General features: G+C 41.0%; 1 long non-coding RNA gene across 12 annotated transcripts in view; it reads right to left on the bottom strand.

Moving 5' to 3' along the window:
* Window positions 1–6532: 6532 nt before the first annotated feature.
* Window positions 6533–20393, bottom strand: part of LOC112645626 (uncharacterized) — a 54105-nt gene continuing 40244 nt past the window's right edge. For 6 of the 12 annotated variants that reach the window (XR_007403432.1, XR_007403407.1, XR_007403428.1 and 3 more), the window contains 3 exons: window positions 7686–7843; window positions 6838–7049; window positions 6533–6707 (listed from right to left, as the gene is read on the bottom strand). This is a non-coding gene — a long non-coding RNA (uncharacterized LOC112645626). Of the gene's footprint in view, window positions 6708–6837; window positions 7050–7685; window positions 7844–8232; window positions 8341–20393 lie in introns of those variants that run through there. The other 6 variants (XR_003127171.2, XR_007403434.1, XR_003127173.2 and 3 more) reach the window with 3 other exon arrangements.

The raw sequence follows: 20393 nt of genomic DNA, 5'->3' as shown, positions 1-20393 counted from the left end.
CCTGTTGGTCACTGGAACGGAACAGATACCCAAATGGATATGCCCAAGTCCAAAAGGATTCTGTCACAGGCGCAATGACCATTTGAGGGAGGAAAGATGGTCCACCTCCCCATGAAGTCGGAGGATGGTGATCAGACATCCACAGGGAAAACTTGCAGGCAGGCAGACTAAGAAACAAGATGTCTTTGACCTAAACAACCCCACATCACACCTCATACAAATGTGAACCTTAAATGGATCACACACTCCCAAGGCAAACATAAAAGTGGAACACATTGGGGAGGGGGGGCAGAATAATTTGGGATCTAGGGTGAGGCAAAGAGGGTTTAAGACTTGACGCCCAAGGTGGGCATGATCCTCAAAAAGAAACGGAGAGTTGGGAATTAAAAACCTCTGGGCTCCATGAAACATCCTCTGAAGAGGATCAAATGACAAAGGACACACAGAGGCGGGGGGAAGGGGGGTGAGGGTGGTTGTTGCTTGGAGAGAAAAAAAATGAGAAAACACTCCGAGAGGTTGGACCAGGGTCACTAGCCTAACAGTGGTACAATCCGTTCAGATGGGAGGTCTATGCACGGCCAATGCGAGGAAGAGGAACAAGAATTTAGGGTTAGGTCCTTTGGGATACGTCATGTCTACAAGGCCACCAGGTCAGCAAATCAGGCGGTTTTAAGTGTAATTCTGGATAGACGTGCAGTCCGGGGTTGATAAGCATAGAGTCCGTCATTGATGACTCAGAGCTGAAGAAAAATAGAGAAACACCGTAGCAACGAGAGCCCGTAGTGCCCAGGGTTGAACTACGGGGGCACTTCCTATGCTGAGGAGCTAGCACTGCTGTGGTGGAGCCTCGGGAATGGTAAGAATGACAGGAGCCTGAGATGGGATGAGAATGTTCCGAGGAACAAGGACTCACGAGCCACTGACCAGGGCTGCCCTGAAGGAGACCAGACCGGGTCACCCCCAAAAGGTGTCGCTTTGGTACATCGGTGATTTGGAACTCCACTCGCTGAAGACTCAGCAGCTGCGGGAAGGACACCCTGACCCTTCTTTTCTTTGTGAGAGCAGGAGCTCAAACTCCCAGGGGAAAGGTACCTTCCCTGGAACCAGGAGGAGCAAAGACACTCTGAATCACCTGACATAGGAGAGGGAACCGGGAGAACGAGGGTCTGAACAATCCACGGAGAGAAACCTTGTTCCACTGGCCCCTCTCCTCCGTGGCCTGCCTCTCCCTTGCCCAAGCCCTTTGTCCCATCCATTCTTCACAGATTGATCGATTCCTCCTCTTCTCTGGCGAAGGCTCCTGTGTACATGCAAACACCAAGCAGCATGCACACCCCTCTCCTGGGCATATCTTCTGTCAACTGCCCTGTTAGGCCCCGGCAGAGACCCCGAGAGGGTAGAGGAGCAGGTCTCCTCCCCCATGGCTGCGAGAATGTCCCCACTGGAACGTCATCACTCTTGACAAAGAGAACAAAGGCCAAAGATATGAACTAAAATTGGGTCTCCTGACACCCCTGCAGCCCACCATACCTCCCAGACACACCGGGTGTGACACCCCTACACTTCCTCAAGGATTTTCCTTCTCGTGTTACACATGTAGCTGTGCTCTAGTCACCATCACCTCACTCTGGTAACCGCACACGCCCAGGAGATAATCACGGTCCTCTTTCAACATGTGGCCCACTGCCCCACATCTAAAGAAAATACTAGGTCATAACCGGACTTTGACAGGAGCTAGCCCTCCAATGTCTTAGAGACCTTGCTCAGTGTGCGACCATTCCTGGGAGACTGACATGGTCCCTAACCCCACGGATTAGAAACTATAGCATCAGTTACTCCTCATGATCCCAGCGCAGCTCTCTCTGCCCACAGGTTGTGTTCTCTTGGCACCAAAAACGTCTCAAGAATTATTTCTTGACTGTTGGCTCAGCGGTGCCACATCAGGTTTGCTTGTCTGTTTTTATGTTCATTCATTCATGGGTGTGTCTGTGTCTTTGTGTTTCTGTCTGCTTTCCTGCCTGCCTGTTTAATGAGGCATTATTATTATTATTATTATTATTATTATTATTTTTGGGTTCGCAGCAAAATTGAGTGGAGAATGCAAAGTTCCCCCATGCTGCCTGCTGCACCATCACTCAGTCCTCCCCAACGCCCCCCTCCCCCCTGGCCACACGCACAAGGGCACGCGTGCTCCCTCAGAGCTTCCCGCTCCCCTGAGCCCACCGACAATCTGTGCCAGAGCTGGTATATGGATCACAATAGCTGCATCCATATTGAGGCATCATCATCATCATACACTCAGAGTCCAGAGTTGGCACTAAGGTTCCCTCTCGGTGTTGTCAGCTCTGTGGGTTTTGACAAAGGTAACTTACCCGTCATGGAGGCATTCTGAACAGTTCCACTGCCTTAAACATCCTCCATGCTTGGCCTATTCATCATTCCCCCCATGCCCCCACCCCCACCAAAACTCCGGGCAACCTGCTGATCTTTCTTTCTTTCTTTCTTTCTTTCTTTCTTTCTTTCTTTCTTTCTTCTTTCTTCTTTCTCTTTCTTTCTTTCTTTCTTTCTTTCTTTCTTTCTTTCTTTCTTTCATCAGTCTGAATATTTTTGGACTTGGAAATTATTTACATGATGCAAAATTTCACGTCAGTGGAATGGGTAGTTTCACAGTTTCACATGCCCTTTTGATGACTATTTATTTCAGTCTACATATTTTCTGAGAATGTCACCATCTCTAAGTCAGAAATGATCAGTGTTGTCTGGAACTACTTTGATGCCTCCATGTTCTGGGAGAAGACATTTACTTCCAGCTTTCATGCCCCCTAGTTGACTCCACCCTTCCCTTTAGAGCCTGACCCAACAACTACTCCTGTTGCCAATACTTTTCCTCGAGATTTTCTGGAAGCACACTATGCCTCCACAGGTTACAGTGCTCACTGAAGTCCTTCCACTACAACTCAGTCAAAGAGTTGACCAATGTTGGCCGCCACAGTTCTGGACTCTGCTCTCCAGGCCTTCCACTCTTGTCACCCTCTCCAGAGTCTGGCCTTCTCCAAGTCACATGGAATTGGAATCATAAGGTACCTACATACAGAGTTGTCTTTTCAGATATGCTTTTCTCAGTCGGGAAGACCCACATGGGAAAGGTTCCCCTCCTGGCTCTCCATGGCTCCATAACTCTCTTGTTTCTTTTCAACACCTTCCAAAAACACTCTGTGACCCGGGTGTACCCCAGCCTGGGGAGCCATTCACCTACCAAGGGACTTCTCTGTCAGTTACCTTCAAGTCCAGGCAATCACGAAAACAGGTGCTGTGAATGTCTGTGTGTGGGGCTTCTGTGCAGCCATCTGCTTTCATCTCCTCTGTGTCACCAGGGGCTGATCCCTGGGAGTGGGATCACTGGATCCTCCGGTAAGAGCATGTGCACCTTGGAAAGGCATTACCACTATCCCAGCCATTTCTTTAGATGGTGGCTGAAAGCGGGGCAGTGCCCTGAAGGGAAGAGGAAGGCCATGAAGGAGGTTGAATTCAAAGATGCTGGAAAGGATAACATCCCAGAGGCACCACCTTGACCTCCACCCTCTCAGCATCTGGGGCCCAACCCCAAGGATGACCTTGATGTCCAATGGACAAATGGGAAAAAGAGTGGATGAATTTCTCCCTGACAAGCTTCACATGGCATAGCCCTCCAGAGCAAAACAAGACTCTGAGGAGTGGCAAACCCTAAATGCTTGTCTGTTGGGTTGAACAAGGAGAAGAAGTTGTGGAAGAGTAACTCAACTAAAAAAACATAAGGATTTTTTTCCTTTTTAATAACAAGATCTGTTTGTCCAGAATTCTCATGTCATGCTCAACTTCCTGTCCTTGAAGATAAGAATGTCAATCACTCCCCTCCTGGTGCTCCCCTCCAAGGCACCTTCCAGGGGCATGCGAGGGGGTGTGCTTCTCAGGAGAAAAATGAAGGGAGTCAGCACACCCTCCTTCCACCTGCTGGGGGGAGGAGGTGTGTTTTGTGTGTGTTTCTTTGCTGCCGCCTCTGTGGCTACTTTTTGAAAGTATCTGTAGTTCAAAACAGTATTCTAGTTTCCTTTATATCCAAATCTTATCTCGGGTTTGACTTTTGACAGGAGGAGGGAGGGCGGGCCACATTTTCTTCAGACACAGTGGAGAAGGATAAGACAGGTGCAGACCTGTGCATATTCTTTTCAGGGTGAGCAGAGGATTCAGATTCAGCTCTTGTAGGATGAGATCTAATTTCTCTGTGAACAATCAGGCAAAGTATCAGGTGAACAGAGGGTGAATAAAGGTTAGAAGAACATGGACAAGATCGGCTATAGATGCTGAAGTTTCCAGAACAATGATTTCATCAGAGGCATGTGAATGTCAAAGACTTCCAGGGACCATGTTTATGGACGCCTTGATGTGTAGGTCCTTTCAAATTGACAGCACTACCATCCGATCACTTTAGCATATTGTCTCCAGCTCATGTGAGTAGTGTAGTCATGCAATTATAATATGGGCCTAATGGAGGATGGAATTGTGCTAGAGAAAGGGAGATAGCATCAAGTTATTGAGCTTAAACCATGTCTAAGAGAGTGACTCTACAGTAGATTGAGGCAGAAGGAGGTCAGCAGGATTTTTGTTTTGTTGGTTGTGTATCTGTGACAATGGGGTGGGTGTGGGTGGCTGTTGTTTGTTTTCTGGAGGAGGTAAAAGAACTCTTCAAGTGGAAGTATTCACACAATGGGTCTGGTGGGATGGGAGGATGTGGGTCAGTCCATTCACCAAGAAAACAAGAGAATCAGGCTTTTAAAGAACTAGGCAATGGGAGGAGTTTAGCTTTGCTCATCTCAGAAAGAACAGAACATTCCCAGAATGAACTAAATTGCAGGAGCCAGCGTGAACATGCCCTACCACCCTCAGCACATGCGCGCGCGCGCACACACACACACACACACACACACACAGGGTCTTCTGTTCCCAAATCCCGTGGAGGACTCAAAGTTAGGGGTGGGGGATGGCGGGCAGCTGAAGGGAGATTCAGGGTCATCCATTCCAATGGGCCTCATCCAGTCATTTCATTCAAATGCACAAGGCTATCTGTTAATGTTGGAGCCTGGGACTCCTCTCCTTAGAATGGCTTTCTTCAACTCCCCCAACCCTCAGGCTGCAGCTTCCAAACTGTGGGGAGGGCAGGGGAGGGCAGAGCAGGGAGAGAGTGGGAAGAGGAAGGGGAAGAGGAAAGAGGATGTCTGAAGAGTTCACCTTGTCTGGGGGCAAAGAATCCCCTCCTGGTTTCCTAACCCAGGAAATCCCAATAAACCATTTGGGAATCCTGGATGTGGAGGATGACATCTCACTCTAATCCTATCCAGGGGTGGGGGTGCATCTGGGAGGGCGTGGCATGGTGCGGCCTGCTGAGTCTGAAGGGAACTTAAACACATGATGGTGTTGTCTTAGGGTTCAGAGACCAAACACAGGCATAGATTGATAAGGGCGAAGGACTAAGGGAGGGGACAATTCTGACTCATCCACCCTGGGTGAGGGCCCAGCAAGCACACCCCTGCCTCTAAAGCAACGCCAACAGTTTGCTGGTTCTCCATCAACCTTTCCTCTCTCTCACACCCACTTTCCAAGGGAAATCCTCAGTCTCATTCCACAGTCACTGGCTGTTTCACAAACCACCTTCTGTCTCCTAAAAGGAGGAAGGAAGATGGAGAAACATGAACCAGCCCGACATATGGCACCTCCGCATGGAGGGTCGAGTAGGGGGCCTCACCGGAGAAATGGTGACTCTGAGACATGATCCCAGGATTCTTGAAAAAATGAAGTGGAAGGAGCACCTGGGCAGGTCCATCAGAAGAGTACTAGAGTACTAAACTCTTGATCTCAGTCAGGGCTGTGAGTTTGAGCCTTATGTTGGGTCTAGAGATAATGAAAAATGAATAAACGAACTTTAAAAAGATTAAGTCTGTATAGGGTGCCTGGGTAGCTTGTTCAGTTAAGCATCTGCCTTTGGCTCAGGTCATGATCCCAGGGTTGTGGGATTGAGCCCCTCACCATTGCTTCCAGCTTCCTGTTCAGTAGGGAGCCTGCTTCTCCCTCTCCCTCTGCCTGCTGCTCCCCTGCTTGTGTTCACTCTCTCTCTGTGTAAAGTAAATAAATAAAATATTTTTAAAATAAGCATGTAATGTTTAGCTCTTTGAAAAAAATTGAATGGAAAGATAACGCAGCAAGGAGGATATGAACATACCTAATATTACTGAACTCTATGCATAGAAACAGTTAAAATGTTCAATTGTAGGCGATGTCTATTTTTAACCACAACTTAAAACAAAACAACAGGGATCCCTGGGTGGCTCAGTGGTTTAGCGCCTGCCTTTGGCCCAGGGCATGATCCTGGAGTCCCAGGATCAAGTCCCACGTCAGGGTCCCGGAGTGGAACCTGTTTCTCCCTTTGCCTGTGTCTCTGCCTCTCTGTGTGTCTCTCATGAACAGATAAATAAAATCTTAAAAAAATAAAAATAAAAAATAAGTAAAACAACAAGATCTCTTGTCCTTGGCTCAGAGTGAGGGAGTTCCTTGGTCAGATTGGAGGATGTCCTGTCATCTGCAGCATGGAAAACTAGGGTTCAGCAATCTAGAATACTTTCTTCCTCTCCAAGTAGACAGACGGTCAATGGTAGGAGGCATAGGTGTCCTCGTCCCTGTAAAGGCAAGGCAGGAAGGAAGAACTTCAGCATTTAAAAGCACTTTTTAGGGGAACCTGGGAGGCTCAGTTGGGTTAAGCATCTGACTCTTGGTTTCATTTGCCAGGAGGTGGCACTCTTGACTCACCTGGTCAGGCTGTGGGGAACTCTGGAAGGAAGGTATCAGGTCAACAGTTTCCAAGGGCTTGATAAGTTCCAGAAAGTCGATCTGAGTTTCTCCAAGCTGTCTGATCCTATCTGAGTCTATGCATCTCGTCTAAAGATGAGATTTCAGGGGCACCTGGCCTGCTCCGACAGTAGACAGCACGACTCTTGACCTCAAGGTTGTGAGTTTGAGCCCTATGTTGGAAGCAGAGATTACTTTAAAAATAAAATCTTGGTGGGCTGGGGAGGAAAAAAAATAACATTTTAGTCAAGGCCTTGGTAATCCAACCAATCCTGTAACAATGGTGTCTTGTTACAGCGAAAACAGATTCCCACAGGATTTATGCAGATGATTTACAATTGCCACACACAAAAAAAGAATACCCACTGAAAGTTTCTGAATTCTGGAGGGTTACAGGTAGGTAGAAAAAAATATTTTGTTTACAAAACAACATTTTCATAAAATTTCTGTAAGTTATAGATATCTCTAGAGATAAAGTTTCCTTCAATCTGGAAGAGCAGGGACGCCTGAGCGGCTCAGTGGTTGAGCATCTGCCTTTGGCTCAGGGCATGATCCCGGAATCTGGGATTGAGTCCCACATCAGGCTCGGCATGGAGTCTGCTTCTCCCTCTGCCTAGGTCTCTGCCCCTCCCCCCTTTCTGTGTTCCTCATGAATAAATAAATGAATAAAATCTGGAAGAGCTAACATGAAGAGATCAACAATGTTTTGAACAAGAGTCATTAAAAACAGTCATCTTTTTCCATATAGAGAAACAAACAAATCAATCATCATTTTTCCTGAATTCATTCAGTTCCATGTTATTTATTACTTTTTGTTCTGTTTGAATGCAGCTTTTTCTTTAGTTCTGGAAATTCATACTTTAGTTTTATGATCTTTGGGTGACCAGAAACCGGTATTTGTCAAAAGTCTTTGTTGTGAATCTTCTTGAAGCTGAACCCTATTTTTGCAAGAGCATCAGAACAATACCTGTAAATGACATAGGAGTAAAAAATGGATGTGGTTAAAGACCCAATGACAGTTCATTATGGTGCAGTTGATAAGAAGATTTGATTATTTTTTGTAACACACAGTATTTTAACAATTTGAATAGAACCCTAATTACACTGTACCAGGACATATTAAAACATTAGGAATTTCATTTAATTTTTGGAACAGCTATAACATTCACGCACCTAATATAATCTAAGAGGGCTTATCATTATGTGTTTGACAATGCTTCCCATGTAACTTAAAATACCAAATAAACTACATTAATTAGTCAAAAGACTCTATTTAGGGTTTGACTTTCTGGGAATCTGTTGAAAATTAATGAACGAACGAACAAGCGAACAGCCAGTGAGTCAGCCACTTGCCTGTTCAGTTGGCCTTCAGGAGGAATGAGTTCAGTTCCTATAGCAAGAGTCCATAAAGTTTGAGGAATGGAAACTGCATCCCATGCTTGAGGTAAAATGCTGAGTCACAGACTGGGTGAACACAGAGTTGGAACAGAAACCAGAGAGACAAAAGTGATTGACTGTTTCTCTGTGAGGGCTCACTGAAGACTGGGGGGTGTGAAATTTCAGCTCCAGGGCTAGAAATTAGAGTGCCATCATTTTCATTACCGCCCTCCATCAGTGCTGAAATCCTTCAGGGAGCAAAACAACACCACATAATGCAATTCAGGGCCACTTATTCTGAGCCTGATCCCTTGGTAAGGGAGGCCCAATTCCATCCAGTCAAGGACACTTGAGAATCAGCACAACAGGCCCCTCCCCCAGACTAGCAGGAACAACTAACTAACATCAAGTTTACTGATCATAGACAACTGCAAAACTTCAGCTCTTTGGAAAAACAGTATATAGCATTTGTTTTTTTTTTTTTTAAATTATTCTTTAGCTTTCAGTTTTATATTTTTCAGCTATTTTCTTATTTTATCAATTTTTAAAAATTTTTAGTTATACATAGTATATATAATAATATATTATATATATTTCTTTTTTGTTTCCTTCATTGCTTTTCTTTTATTTGTGTGTGTGTGTGTGTATATATATATATATATATAAATTTGAGTTTCTCAAATTTTTTTTTAATACCCGTATTTTTTTTTTTTTTTTTTTTTATTACGGTATTCTGGAAGTAGAACAAGTTTTCCTGTAAGGCAAGGGGTTGTGGCTCTTTAGAGCAGAGGCGGTTGAGGTGTGTGGCTGGGAGGGCACCGATTACTGTGCGCCGTGGAGCATCCCGTGTGTGCCAAACCCCAAATGATGCTCAGAGTCCACGAGATGGAGAAGAAAGGCACTCTTGGGGAGGTCTTGGACTTGATCCAGGAGGAGGAGCCTTCCCCCGAGGAGCGCACCTCCTGCGCCCATAGCTTCAGGGTGGACCTGGTAGCCAGGAAACTGGAAAAGACTCAGGAGCTGCTGGCAGAGGTTCAGGGCCTGGGAGACGGGAAGCGGAAGGCCAAGGACCCCCCCCCTTGGTCTCCCCCTAATTCCGAGTCGGAACAGCTGCTGCTGGAGACAGAGCGGCTGCTGGGAGAGGCGTCGTGGAACTGGAGCCAGGCGAAGAGGGGGCTGCAGGAGGTCCGGGAGCTGAGGGACGAGGCCCTGGGCAAGGCACCAGCTTTCTGTGCGTCGGTTTTCTCATCCCCAGCCCCTGCGTGGTTCGTTTCTCTTCCTCCTTTCTTCCAAGCTCCCAGTCTCCCAACCGCAGCAGACAATCCACCCCCCCCTTTTTTAAGCTGGCATACGTAATTTATTCCAAAACTATCTTAATATGATCTAAATGCCTAAAGATAGTGTCAGCGAATTTTTAGAGGCCATCTCAGTCATAAACACAAATGCCATCTTAAAATATTAGCAACTCAAATAAATATTAGCAACTAATTCCAAAATACATAGGGATACCTCATGACCTAACTGGGTTATTACAAGAACACATTATTTAATATAAGAACTTATCTAAATCATTACATAAACAGGTTATCAGATGAGAAATCATATTATGGCAATCAATGGAAAAAGGAATTAAAAATTTCAAAATCTGTACAGGAGGAAATAAACTGTGCCAATTAAAAGTAAATGGACTCCTTTGGCAGAAATTGGTAAGTAGATAATTTCAAACTGAATGGGAAATAGGAAATGTAGACAGTGATGCCACCCCTTGCTATTATAATTCAGTATATATAGTCCTTGCCCTAATGCAACTCTCTGTAAGTCAGTGAATACAAACCTAGCCTATGGTTTTGCTGCAGATGTATTTATATCCAAGATTATTTACTGCTGAAACTTATTTTTATAATATATCATTCTATAAAAATTAGCCAACTTGATTTTCACTGAATATCGTATACCAGAACTCGGAGTTGCTACTTCCCTACCTAATCTATATCTTATTTATAGTAACAGATGGAAGACATTTGCAAAATGAAGTAGATATTTATGTCATATTACCTTGGAAAGATGTAGGAGACCTACTTTATCCTGCAATTAGTATAACACAGTTTGGGTTAAAAATCTAAAATATGTGAAACACATTTTATAACATAGGAGAAAGCATAACAGATGGACATAAAATACTGAACTGCTTGAGAAATTATTCTTGTGAGATATATATATATATATAGATATATATATATATCTATATATATATCTATATATATATTTTTTACAATACAAAAGTATGTAATATGATAGATATGGCAGACATTGAAGATAGAGGAGATATTTTGTGGGAGGATATCCTCCACATGAATATATGGGACCCAGGAAAAACTTTAAATGGAAATAGCTGGGTCTTGAAAGGGGTTCATTTTCATTCATTGGCAAAATAAAGAAAAAGGAAGTGTCAAGTGTCATTATGGAGATTCCAGTCTTCAGTGAGTTAGTAAACTGTAGACATGTAGGTGGATGGGCCCATGCCAGATGGGGACTTGGTATCATTCTGCAGTTGTGCCTTTTTGGAAATCGCTCTCACTCTCACTGGCTGGATTCGACAGGCGGTTTTTCTATCACTGCAGCCTTCTCATTGTTATCACAACTCATTGAATTCTCTCCAAAGAGACAAGTGATGTCTTCTCCAAATATCTTGAGGCAATTTTCAATCAAAAAGTGTACAAGAGAAACCTTTTTTATATACTTGTCTTCCAATTCCAAAGCAGGACTTAGGTGGACAAAGAATGCTTGGGGCTATACACACTGATAAGTTATAAGCTGTCATCTGATTGGATGAGGATTGTTGCTCAATGTTGTATAACACTCCAAAAAGGTATCTCAAGAGAACAACATTTGCTTTTGGCAGCTGGGCTAGAAGCCTCTGGGCTGCATTTATTTTCTCCTCCTCAGTCGCTTCATCAATAACACCAAACCATTTAGCATAGAGGTCAGATGACAGTATACTTATATACATATATATATATATATACACACACACACACACACACACGTATAAACATATACATATATGTTTTTGTTTCTTTCTTATTTTGGGTCTAAATTCTTTTAACAATAAGCAAAATACACTCAGAATCTAGTTTATTTTTTTCTTCTGTTTTATTTCTTGTTTGATTTTTTCTTTTCTTTCTTTCTTTCTTTCTTTCTTTCTTTCTTTCTTTCTTTCATCAATTTTTTCTGGCTTGTTTCATTTGTATTTTTCTGGTGTTTTTGATGTTTTTGCTAATTTTTTCTTTTCTCTCTTTCATCTATTCTTTTCTAGACATAATTAGGAGGTGGAGAGACTCATCCCAAAAGAAAGATCAGGAAGCAAAACTCACTGCCAAGGATTTAATCAATACGGATATAAGAAAGACAAGTTGGTGGAACTAGAATTCAAAACAACAAATTTTTTAAAGATTTTATTTATTTATTCATGAGACACACACACACAGAGAGAGAGAGAGAGAGGCAGAGACACAGGCAGAGGGAGAAGCAGGCTCCATGCAGGGAGCCCAATGTGGGATTTGACCCCTGATCCCGGAATCATGCCCTGAGCCAAAGGCAGGTGCTCAACTGCTGAGCCATCCAGGCATCACTCAAAACAACAATTATAAAGATACAAGCTCGGCTTAAAAAAAAGCAGAGAAGACATTAAAGAATCCTTTACATAAAATAAAAGAAATTAAAAGAAATAAAATCTAATCTTTCTGAAATGAAAAATGCAATTAAATGAAAAATATTGGGAGGCAGTCAAAAATCAAGACTCTAACTGCTAGGATAAATGAGGCAGAAAAGAGTCAGGAATATAGAAGACAAACTTATGGAGAATAAGAAGCTGAGAAAAGAGAGAAAACAACTACTAGGTCACAAAAGAAGACCTCAAGAAAACTGTTATACTCTAAGTGGAAATAATATTCAAATAGTAGGGGTCCTAGAAAAGGGGGGGGGGGCAGAAGTTTTATTTGAAGAAATTATAGCTGAGAACTTCCTTAATCTGGGGAAAGAAATAGGCATTCAAGTCCAGGAGGCACAGAGAATCCCCCTCAAAGTCAATAAAAATAGGTCCACACCTTGACCTATATAATACTGAAGCTTGCAAATTTCAGAGATAAAGAGAAAATCATGAAAGAAGCTTGGGACAAAAGGCCCTTAAGTTACAAGGGTAGAAACATAAGGCTGGTAGCAGACAGTTGACAGAGACCTGGCAAGCCCAAAAGGACTGCCATGAAATATTGAATGTGCTAAGTGGGAAAAATATGCAGCCAAGAATACTTTATCCAGCAAGGATGTTATTCAGAATAGAAAGAGTGATAAAGAGCTTACAGGAAAAACAAAAACTAAAAGAATTTATGAACTCTAAACCAGCCCTGCAAAAAATATTAAAGAGGATCCTTTGAGTGAAGAGAAAGCACAAAACAATTAACAATTAACAGAAACATTACTGGTAATACAATGGCACTAAATTTATATCTTTCAATATTTACTCTGAATGTAAATGAACTAAATGCTCCAATAAAAGGACACTGGGTATAAGAATGGATGAAAAACAAGGCCCATCAATATGGTGTCTGCAAGAGATTAATATGGAAAACAAAGATACCTCCAGTTTGAAAGTGAGGGGGTGGAGAACCATTTATCATACTAATGGATATAAAAATGCTGGAGTACCCATCTTTATATCAGATTAACCAGATTTTAAACAAAGGCTATAAAAAAGAATGAAGAAGGTTGCTAGAGCATAAGAAAAAGGTACATCTGGGCAGCCCGGTGGGCTCTGTGGTTAAGCACCACCTTCAGCCCAGGGTGTGATCCTGGAAACCGGGGATTGAGTCCCATGTCAGGCTCCCTGTATGGAGCCTGCTTCTCCCTCTGCCTGTGTCTCTGCCTCTCTTCCTCTCTGTCTCTCATGAATAAATAAATAAAATCTTTTAAAAAAGAAAGAAAAGGGTGTATCTAAAAGAAGAGGTAAAAAGTACAAATATTTATGCTCTTAATTGGAAGCAACTAATTATATAAACCAATTAATAACAAATTAAAGAAACACATTGATAATAATACAATAATAGTAGGGGACCTTAACACCCCACTCACAGCAATGCACAGATTATCTAAGCAGAACATCAACAAGGAAACAGGGCTTTGAATGTCACACTAGGCCAGATGGAATTAACAGATATATTCAAAGCATTTTATCCTAAAGCAACAGAATACACATTCTTCTTGAGTACCCATGGAACATTCTCCAGATTAGATCACATATTGGGTCACAAATCAGGTCTCAAACATATAAAAATATTGAGATTATACCATGCATGTTTTCAGACCACAATACTTTAAAACTTGAAGTGAATCACAAGAGACAAATTGAAAGGAATGCAAACACATGGAGTTTAAAGAACATCCTACTAACGAATGAATGGGTCAGCTAGGAAATTTAAGAATATAAAAAAAAAATACATGGAAACAAATGAAAATGAAAGCATAACAGTTCAGAAACTTGGAATGTAGCAAAGGTGGTCCTAAAAGGGAAGTATACAGCAACTCAGGCCTTTCTCAAGGAACAAGAAAAAGTCTCAAATACACAAGCTAAACCTACACCTAAATGAGCTGAAGAAAGAAAAGCAAATAAAGACTAATCCAAGCAGGAGAAGACAATAAAAAAGATTAGATCAGAAATCAGTGAAATAGAAATAAAAAGAACAGTAGAACAGTTCAATGAAACTAGAAGCTGATTCTTTGAAATAATAATAGAAGATCGATAAACTCCTAGCCAAGCTTATCAAAAAGAAAAGAGAAAGGAACTAAATCAATAAAATCATAAATGAAGGAGGAAAGATCACAACCAACACCCAGAAATACAATTATAAGGGAATATTATGAACAATTACTTGTCAAAAAATTAGGTAATCTGGAGGAAATGGATGCATTCCTAGAAACATATAAACTACCAAACTAAAACACAAAGAAATAGAAAACATGAACAGACTCATAACCAGTGAGGAAATTGAAGCAGTCATCAAAAAACCTCCAACAAACATGAATCCAGGGCCTGATGACCCCTCAGCAGAATTCTACCAAACATTTAAATATTTCAAACGTATTCTTCTGAAGCTGTTTCAAAAAATACAAATGGAAGGAAAATTTCCAAGCTCTTTCTATGAGGCCTCCATTACCTTGATCCTAAAACTGGAAAAAGACCCCACCAAAAAGGAGAATTACAGACTAATATCGCTAATGAACCTGGATACAAAAATTCTCACGAAGATACTAGCTAATAGGATCCAACAGTACATTAAAAGGATTTTTCACCACAACCAAATAGGATTGATTCCTGGGATAAAGGATGGTCAACATCTGCAAATCATTCAGTGTAATACACAACATTAATAAAAGAAAGGACAAGAATCATAGGATCCTCTCAAAAGATGCAGGAAAGGCATTTGACAACAATACAGCATCCTTTCTTAATTAAAGCTCTCTGAAGTTTAGGGATAGAAGGAAAAAACCTTGGTATCATAAAAGCCATATATGAAAACCCACAATGAATATTGTGTTCAATAGGGACAAGCAGAGCTTTACCCCTAAGATTGAGAATAGGACAGGGATGCCCACTCTCACCACTGTTGTTCAACATAGTACTGGAAGTCCTCAGCAATCAGACAACAACAACAGAAAACGAAAACAAAATACATCCAAATTAGCTAGAAGAAATTAAATTTTAATTCTTCTCAGGTGACAATGCTTTATGTTGAAAACCCAATAGTTTCCACTCTAAAATTGCCAGAACTGATATAGGAATCAGCAAAAGGAGTATATAAAACCAATGTGCAGAAGTCTGTTGCATTTCTATACATTAACAATGAAGCAGAAAAAAAAATCAATGAATCAATCCAGTTTAAAATTGTCTCCCAAACCATAAGATAACTAGAAAGAAACGTAATCAAACAAGCAAAAGATCTGTACTCAGAAAACTATACAATAATTATGAAATAATCTGAGGACGACACAAATAAATTGAAAAGCACCCCATACTCATGGATTGGAAAGACAAATATTATAAAAACGTCAATGACACCCTAGCAATATATGCATTCAGTGCAATCTCTATCAAAATGCTATCAATAAAAACAAAACAAAACAAAACCAAAACCAAAATGCTATCAATATTTTTCATAGAACTAGAATAAACAATCCCCAACCTTATACGGAACCACAAAAGACTTCTAATAGCCAAAGGAATGTTGAAAAAAAGAAAACCAAAGCTGGTGGCATCGCAACTCCAGCCTTCAAGCTGTATTATAAAGCTGCAACCATCAAGACAGTATGGTACAGGAAGGTAGGCAAGATGAAAGAAGAGCAGGGGATCTTGTTTCATCTGGTCCCTTGAATTTATTTAGTTTTTTAAATCTTTATCTAATACCTGATTTTGATTAACATGCCATAATTGTTTTAACATTTAGGATAATATTCATTGCTTTCTTGCTTGCTTATTTATTTATAACTTTCATTACTTTAAATTCAATTTGCCAACAAATAGTATAATGCCCAATGCTCATCCCATCAAGTGCCCTCCATAGTGTCTGTCACCCAGTCACCTCATCCCCCCACCCTCCTCCCCTTCCACAGCCCTTTATTTGTTCCCCAGAGTTAGGAGTCTCTCATAGTTTATCTCCCTCTCTAATTTTTACCCAAGCAGTTTCCCTCCTTTCCCTCATGATCCCTTTCACTATTTTTTATATTCCACATATGAGTGAAACCATATGATGATTGTCCTTCTCCAACTGACTTACTTCACTCAGCATCATACCCTCCAGTTCCGTCCACATCGCAGCAAATGGTGGGTATTAGTCCTTTCTGATGACTGAGGGATATTCCATTGTATACAGAGACCACATCTTCTTTATCCATCATCTGTCGAAGGACATCGTGGTTCCTCCCACAGTTTGGCTACTGTGAACATGGCTGCTATAAACATTGGGGTGCAGGTGTCCAGGTGTTTCACTACATCTGTGTCTTTGGGGTGAATACCCTGTACTGCAATTGCTGGGTTGTAGGGCAGCTCTATTGTTAACTCTTTGAGGAACCTCCACACAGTTTTCCAGAGTGGCTGCACCAGTTCACATTCCCACCAACAGTGCAAGAGGGTTCCCCTTTCTCCACATCCTCTCCAACATTTGTGGTTTCCTGTCTTGTTAACCTTAGCCATTCCCACTGGTGTGAGGTTGTGTCTCATTGTGGTTTTCATTTGTATCTCCCTGAGGAGAAGTGATGCAGAGAATTTTTTCATGTGACTGTTGGCCGTGTGTGTGTCTTGTTTGGAAAATGTCTCTTCTTGTGTTCTGTCCATTTCTTGACTGGATTTTCTGTTCCTTGGGTGTTGAGTTTGAGAAGTTCTTTATAGATCTTGGATACTAGCCCTTTATCTGATATGTCACTTGAAAATATATTCCCCTATTATGTAGGTTGTCTTTTAGTTTTGCTGATTGTTTCCTTTGCTGTGCAGAAGCTTTTTATCTTGATGAAGTCCCAATAGTTCATTTTTGCTTTTGTTTCCTTTGCCTTCATAGATGTGTCTAGGAATAAGTTGTTCTGGCCAAGTTCAAAAAGTGTTTCCTGTGTTCTCCTCTCGATTCTGATGGATTCTTGTCTCACATGTAGATCTTTACACCACTTTGAGTGTATCTTTGTGTCTGGTGTAAGAGAATGCTCTAGTTTCATTCTTTTGCACGTGGCTGTCCAATTTTCCCAACACCATTTATTGAAGAGACTGTCTTTTTTTCAGTGGACAATCTTTCCTCCTTTATCGAATATTAGTTGACCATAGAGTTGAGGGCCCATTCTGGGTTCTATATTCCATTGCATTGATTTATGTGTCTGTTTTTGTGCCGGTACCACACCGTCTTGATGACCACGGCTTTGTAGTACAGCTTGAAGTCGGCATTGTGATGCCCTTGGCTTTGGTTTTCTTTTTCAACCTTCCTCTGGATATTCAGCGTCTTTTCTGGTTCCACATAAATCTTAGGATTATTTGTTCCAAATCTGTTAAAAAGTCCATGGTATTTTGATAGGGATTGCAATAAAAGTGTAGATTGCCTTGGGAAGCATAGACATTTTTACAATATTTATTCTTCCAATCCATGAGCATGGAATGTTTTTCCACCTCATTACATCTTTCTCAAATTCTTTCAGAAGTGTAGTTTTTAGGGTAGAGATCCTTTACCTCTTTGGTTAGGTTTATTCCTAGGTATCTTATGCTTTTGGGTGCAATTGTAAATGGGATTGATGTTTAATTTCTCTTTCTTCAGTCTCATTGTTAGTGTATAGAAATGCCACTGACTTCTGGGCATTGATTTTTGTATCCTCCCACATTACTGAATTGTGGTATGAGTTCTAGCAATCTTGGGGTGGAGTCTTTTGGGTTTTCTACATACAATATCATGTCATCTGCGAAGAGGGAGAGTTTGATTTCTTCTTTGTCCATTTGAATCCTTTTAATTTCTTCTTGTTGTCTGACTGATAAGGCTAGGACTTCTAGTACTATGTTGAATAACAGTGGTGAGAGTGGGCATTCCTGTCATGTTCCTGACCTTAGGGGAAAGGCTCTCAGGTTTTCCCCGTGAATGATATTTTCTGTGGGCTTTTCATAAATGGCTTTTATGATATTGAGAAAAATTCCCTCTATCCCTACACTTTTGAAGAGTTTTAATCATGAATGGATGCTGAATTTTGTTAAATTCTTTCTCTGCATCTATTGAGAGGATCATATGGTTCTTGTCTCTTCTTAACGTGATTTATCACATTGATTTTTTTTTTATGAATGTTGAACCATCCTTGCATCCCAGGGATAAATTCCACTTGGTCGTGGTGAATAATCCTCTTAATGTACTGTTGGATCCTTTTGGCTAGTATCTTGGTGAGAATTTTTGCATCTATGTTGATCAGGGATATTGGTCTGCAATTTTCCTTTTTGATGGGGTCGTTATCTGGTTTTGAGATCAAGGTCATGCTGGCCTCATAAAATGAGTTTGGAAGTAGTCTCTTCATTTCTATCTTCTGAAACAGCTTTAGTAGAGTAGATATTATTTCTTCTTTAAATATTTGTCAGAATTGCCCTGGGAAGCCATGTGGCCCTGGAGTTTTGTGTCTTGGGAGGCTTTTGATGACTGCTTCAATTTCCTCGCTGGTTATTGACCTGTTCAGGTTTTCTATTTCTTCCTTTCCAGTTTTGGTAATTTAGGTTTCCAGAAATGCATCCATTTCTTCCAGATTGTCTAATTTTTGGCATATAGTTGCTCATAATACGTTTTTAAAATAATTTGTATATCCTTGGTATTGGTTGTGATGTCTTCTTTTTCATTTGTGATTTTATTAATTTGAGTCTTTTCTCTATTATTTTAAAATAAGTCTGGCTAGGGGTTTATCTATCTTATCAATTCTTTCAATGAACAAGTTCCTGGTTTATTGATCTTTTCTACAGTTCTTCTGGTCTCTATTTCATTGAGTTCTACTCTAATCTTTATTAGCAATCTTCTTCTGCTGGTTTAGGCTTTATTTGCTATTCTTTCTACAGTTCCTTTAGGTGTAAGGTTAGCTTGTGTATTTGAGATTATTTTTTTGAATTTTTTCAGGGAGGCTTGTGTTGCGATGTATTTGCCTCTTATGACCGTCTTTGCTGTATCCCAAAGATTTTGAACAGTTGTACTTTCATTTTCATTAGTTTCCATGAATATTTAATATTCTTCTCTAATTTCCAGGCTGACTCATCCATCTTTTAATAACATACTCTTTAGCTTCCAAGTGTTTGACTTCCTTCCAAATTTCTTACTGCAATTGAGTTCTAGCTTCAAAGCATTGTGGTCTGAAAACATGCAGGGAATAATCGTATTCTTTTGGTATTGGTTGAGACCTGATTTGTGACCCAGTATGTGGTCTATGCTGGAGAAAATTCAGTGTGCACTTGAGAAGAATGTGTATTCAGTTGCATCAGAAGGTCATACTCTGTATATATCTGTGAAATACATCTGGTCTGGTGTGTCTTTCAAGGCCCTTGTTTCTTTGGTGATTTTCTGCTTAGAAGATCTGTCTTTTGCTGAGAGTGCCATTTTGATGTCTCCTACTATTATTGTATTATTATTTATGTATCTCTTTACTTTGGTTATTAATTGATCAATATACTTGGCTGCTCCCACATTAGGGGCATAAATATTCATAATTGTTAGGTCTTCATGTTAGATAGACCCTTTAAGTATGATATAGTGTCCCTCTTCATCTCTTACTACAGTCTTTGGTTTAAAATCTAATTTATCTGAAGATGCCTGGGTGAGTCAGTGGTTGAACATCTGCCTTTGGGCCATGATCCCAGGGTCCTGGGTTTGAGTCTTGCATCCAGCTCCCCACAAGGAGCTTGCTTCTCCCTCTGCCTATGTCTCTGTCTCTCTCTCTCTGTGTCTCTCATGAATAAATAAATAATCTTAAAAAAATCTAATTTATCTGTGATGAGGATTATTACCCCAGCTTTCTTTTGAGGACCATTTGAATGGTAAATGGTTCTCCACTCCCTCATTGTCAGTCTGGAGGTGGCCTTTGGTCTAAAATGAATCTCTTGTAAATAGCATATAGATGCTATTATCCAGTCCAATATGTGTCTTTTGATGGGATCATTTAGCCCATTCACATTCAGAGTAACTATTGAAATATATGAATTTAGTGTCAGTGTTACCTATACAGTCCCTGTTTCTTCAGATTGTTTCTTTGGGCTCCCTCCTTCACTCACAAGGTCCCCCTTAATATTTCTTGCAGAGCCAGTGTGGTGGGTCACATATTTCAGCTTCTGTCTGTCTTGGAAGCTCTTTATCTGTCCTTCTATTCTGAATGACAGCCTTGCTGGATAAAGTATTCTTGGTTGCATGTTTTTCTTGTTTAGTATCCTGAATATACCCTACCAGCCCTTTCTGGTCTGCTAGGTTTCTGTGGATAGGTCTGATGTTAATCTGATATTTCTCCCTATATAAGTTAAGAATCTTTTGTCTCAAGCTTATTTTAAACTGTTCTCTTTATCTTTGAAATTTGCAAGTTTCATTATTATATGTTGGGGTGTTGATTGT

This window comes from Canis lupus, chromosome 1, assembly GCF_003254725.2.
Source record: "Canis lupus dingo isolate Sandy chromosome 1, ASM325472v2, whole genome shotgun sequence".
Taxonomy (NCBI): Eukaryota; Metazoa; Chordata; class Mammalia; order Carnivora; family Canidae; genus Canis; species Canis lupus.
This window is presented reverse-complemented; position numbering and strand designations above follow the sequence as displayed.